This window comes from Vombatus ursinus, unplaced genomic scaffold, assembly GCF_900497805.2.
Source record: "Vombatus ursinus unplaced genomic scaffold, bare-nosed wombat genome assembly UNPS02010394.1, whole genome shotgun sequence".
NCBI lineage: Eukaryota > Metazoa > Chordata > Mammalia > Diprotodontia > Vombatidae > Vombatus > Vombatus ursinus.
In genome coordinates, this window is record NW_020950172.1 from 789,321 (window position 1) to 794,207 (window position 4,887).

A 4,887-nucleotide genomic window follows, 5' to 3' on the forward strand; every position below is an offset into this window, starting at 1 on the left:
CCCTCCCTCCCTCCCTCCCTTCCTCCCTCCCTCCCTCCTTCCTTCCTCCCTCCCTCCCTTCATCAGACTTGATCGTGAATAATATTAGCATCCCAATCACAACTATAAAGCTTGCTAGGTGATGACTAAGGCTGCTTCCCCGCTGCCTCCAAACGCAAGCATGTCTCCCACATCAGCGGGAAGCTTTGCCTCAGTGCGCCTGGGACTCTGTAGGCACCTACCCAGTGGGAAAGAATGGAAGTGGGTCCCTCCTGGCCCTGGCATCATCCTCGCGTGTGCAGACCTTACCGCCCTTGACAGCGGGGTCAGGCCTTGGCTCTCCACCTGCCTGGCCAGGGCGCCGGCCAGGACTCCGGGAACATGGGTGTGCTTTGGTTTTCCTCTCTGTACTTCACTAAGTTCGGCCTGCATTGTTATCCCCTGTATGTTATGCACTGAAAACATGATTCTGGGGGGGCTGGTCCGTGGGCCTCACCAGGCAGACTGCCCGAGGGGCCCTGAACCCCCAAAAGATTGAGCCCCCTCTTAACGTGCTCCCCCCCCAGGTAGTGTCACCTCCATTAACACGCGTTGAGCTGAATTCGACTTGGGCTACGAGAGGGGCTTAAGGCGCAGGCATCCAAGGCCTAAGAGACGGGGGACCGCCTCCGAATAGTAAGATGTGGGTTCAGGTTCCGGCTGGGTGCCCTGGGCAGCTCGCTAGAGCGAAGGGGTGCCGATCTGCTTCAGTGGAGGCACTGTCTTTTGGGGAGGACCGCAGGCCGAGACCCAATCAAGCTGGGAGCAGGGCTTGTGCCCAGCGGCGTTTCCAGTTCTCTTTCCCGGACCTTCCAGCATTTTCTCCTCCAGGAAGCAGGACGGGATGGGCTCGGCCTGGTCCTGCTTAGAAGGCGCAGTGTTGAAATCAGCACAGAATAGTCTGATGGCGGCTGCTGCCTCCGATCCCGCACGACGGATGGGAACGTCAGGCATCCCGGCGCCGCCTCCGCTCCTCTTCACTCACCTGTTCCCAATTAGCGCCAGGCTAGGGGAGGAGAGGCTGAGCCGGCTTAGCCTCGGGACACTTTGGATGGGTAACAGAGTGGAAAGGACAGAGCAGGGAGGGCGAGCCCAGGCTGGGCGGAGCCGCCGCTGGGAGTGCTTTGGGGAGTCAGGGCCTCTAGCTGCTGCGGGGCTCCACGGCCTCCCTCCCTTCCTCTCGCGTCTAGGAGCCCCGCTGAGAGTGATTTGGGGAGGCACGCCCTAGCGTCGCAGGGGCCCGGCTGCTGTGGAGCCGAGGCCCTCCACCTCTTCCCTCCTTCCCCGCGTCCTCCAGGGGCTGCCCCCTCGCCCCGCACACTCAGGTTGTCGGCGCTGGCCTGGCACGCTCGGCTGACACCGGAGTTCGGATGGAAATTCATGGAGAGACTGCTCAGACTAAAATAACCTTTGCTGGCCAGAGTCCGGGTTGGGTTTCTCTTTGCCTTTTTCCCCAGGTGACTTGTCCATTTGTGTCTGCCCTGTTCAATATTCCTTCTTGACTAGCTGGGGAAACCATCAAAACGCTGAGATTCCTGCGCCCATTTCGCTCTAAATAAAACAAGTTCCGTGCCAAATAATGACCTTTGAAAGGATTTTATGTCCGAATGGAACAGACTTGTGTCTATTCTTGGAGCTAGATGCGTGTGCTGGCTTCACGATGGGGCCTCCTCCTTTTCCTTGGGCCCTTCTACAGTTTTCCTTACCTCCTCAGAGGCGCCCTGGGGTGGGTGGTGGGCAGGCGGCCAGCGACCCCAGCTCTTGAAACTTCCGGCCGGGAAGCTTTGGCTAGCTCTGGCCGGTCTCACTGAGAAGGCTGGGGGATGGGGAGGGGAGGCCAGTGACAGGTTCTGATTTTGCAGTCCGAGCTCAGTCAGGCTCCTCAGCACTGGCCACAGCAAGGCCACGGCCACTCCTGGGGTGTTCTGGGTGTTTGGAAGCACTGACATGCTGAAGCCTGCTTTCTTTGGCCTTAGTTGGTGTGACCGTATTTTGAGTGGCCCTGTTGTGGAAAGACGCTGGATCTGAGGCCAGGAGACAGAGAATCATAGAGGTGTCTGTCGAGCGGGGGCATTGGAACAGATGATCCAACAGCAGGTCTGGACTGCTTCTCAGTCTAGGGATTTATAAAATTGCTTTCTAACTAACTGCAAAGCACAGACTAAGTGTATGGGCTTTTTGCTGTTGACATAAAAGGTATAATAATCCTGACATTTAAAACTGGAAAGAACTTAAGTGAACATTTGTTCCAAACCCCCCCCTCCACACACACACATTTTACAGATAAGAACACTGAGGCCAGAGGGGAACGGAAGGAGCTGGGCCAGATGGCCTGTTAGGTCCCTTCCTGTTCTAAATGTAGGATCTTAACTCACTGCTCAGATCAGAGAGAATTCAGTTTCTCTTCCAAACTAAGGGCTCTCTTTCCTTCCCGAGTCTGGAGGTTCCATAAGGACATGGTGCCTAGAGAATCCCCAAGTCATGGCTACCACGGGCCTTGCCACATTGCCTCACCTAGTGGCACTTAACGGGGCTGGGTCCTGGACCAGAGAGGAGTACAGCCCATCTGTGGGCCCCTACTCACAGACTTCCCAGCTTGGGAGCATCTGCCAAAGCTTGGGCTCCACTGGGAAAGTTCCTGGTTATCAAGGCTAGAGATAATAAACAAGGCCAACAGAATCTGTGAGGATTGATAAGAAGGACATCAAATGACTGTACCCATTTTCCAGACGAGCTAACTAGAGCCCAGAATGGTTCATAGGACTTCCCCAAGGTCATAAGGAGATGACTTTCCCCCAGTGTTGTTCTCAATTCCCTGGGCTGCTCCTTGGAATGGCTGTTGTGGCAAATGGACTTTTGGGTTGTGTGATCTCTGCTCCTATGGTGCTAAGCTCAAGAACAACCCAATGGAGCCCATGTTGGGGTCCCTCCCTCTGACTCAGGTGCTGCTGATCTTTGGACATGATTGGTGATTTGGGGCTCTCTGTGCACCATGCAGCACAGGCCAGCACACGGAGTAGTTTTAAAAAACAGCATTTGGACAACATGATCATTTCCCTACAAATTCTCCCCGCAAATCATACAAAATACATTCCACCTGAAACTACGCGTAACGTAGACTGTGAGGCCCTAACTTTGATTGCTGCACTGGCCCCGAGCTTGGCTGCATCTCCTTGTTAATTGTTTCCATTCTTGCCATCATTGTGGGTGTGACCAGACCAGCCTTTCTCAGGTGACCCCCCCAATACAAGGGGCAGCGACAGAGGAAGCCGGGGGCCTTAATGCTTAGCACCCAGGACTCTCACCTGGTTCTCATAATCACACCCAACTCTCCAGGCCCAATGGGAGGGCCAGTGAAAGTCAACCCAGCCTGAGGTCCTGGCCCTCCATGCTCTTACCTAGTGTCTGAAGACAGCTTTGGAGAAGAGAGGCTGGTGCCCTCTCTGTGCCAAGCAACAGCAGCCACAGCCTCTTGGCTCTCACTTTTTTTTGCTGTGCCCACTGGCTGTGGTCCCTGCTGGCTCTCCCCTCCCCCAACTTTAGAGCAGCTCTGCTTAGCCTTCCTCCTTTGCTGACCCCTTGGGACACTGCACTGTGGCAGGGGGAGGGCCCGGGGCCTTCCTCAGAGGTGTTGGCAGTGGAGAGAGACCCATAGAACTGGCCAACAGCGCACGGCAGCTCAGGAAACTGAGGCGCACGTGTGTTAGGGGAGGGGGCTGGAGGCTACATCCAGGGAGAGAGGGACTGAGTGAAATCACAGCCCTTTGAAGTATGGAGGCTAGACCTTGGAAAAGAAGATAACCCCACCCTTGTAACCACACTAACCCCAAAACACACCCAGACTTCCTGTGCTGCTTGGGAAAGTCTGGGCTGGGTTTTAAAAGTCCTTGCCTTTTGTGGGTCTGTTTTGCCACACTCTGCCTCCCAGACACTGGGGCCAGGCCTCTATTACCCAGGCCCATTTGGAAGACCCTCTCCTAGCTGAGGTCTCATCCCTCCAGGGAGCCCAACTCGGGCTTCCAGAGGAAGTAAAAGCCCCACTTTGTCCTGGCATTAATTGACTGCGGAACCTTGAGCCAATCACTCCCTGTCCCCAGGCCTCAGCTTTAGCCTCTGTAAAATGAGGTAGCCTGACGAGCTGAATCCCCCCAACTCTAAAGATCTTTATTATAAGGTTCCAGCAGGCTTGAGTTCTGTGTTCCAAGGCCCCTCCCAGCTCTGCCATCCCAGGTTCTGAGGCCCTTCCCAGCAAATGCTAGCTGCACAAAGAATACGAGACAAATGCAAATAAAGCCATCTATCCAAGCTGGTAGCAAACAGAAATCCGAGGTGTGCAGAGGAGGAGTTGTGCCAGGCAATACACAGAGTCAGTACCGTCTCCCATGGGGACAAGACGTCTCAGCTCAGAGGAGAGAGGGTCCCAGATCTTACTGAGGGGAAATTCCCCAAAGTCTCCAGTGTAGCAAGCGGGGGAAGGGCCACGAGGGAGGCTGCCGGCTCCCCTCCGAGTCGGCTTCTTCCCAGAGTCTTTCTCTCCCTCCAGGAACCTAAAGAGAGTCTAGAACCTACTGTCCTCTCTCTTGCAGCCAGAAGACCAGGATCTCCCTTCTCCCAAGCTCCCTCCACCTCTGACCCTCCCTCAGGGATGGAATCAACATTCTCCACCAATGAGGAATAACCTCCAGCTGAATGTTACAAAAGTAAAACCAGTCACAACCTCAACAAGTGTGGTTTTGTTCTCTTCTTCTTTTTTTTAAATTAATTAATTTATTTTTCATTTTCAACATTCACATCCACAAGATTTTGAGTTCCAAATTTTCTCCCCATCTTGTCCCTCCCCCCACCCCAAGATGGCATGCATTCTGAATA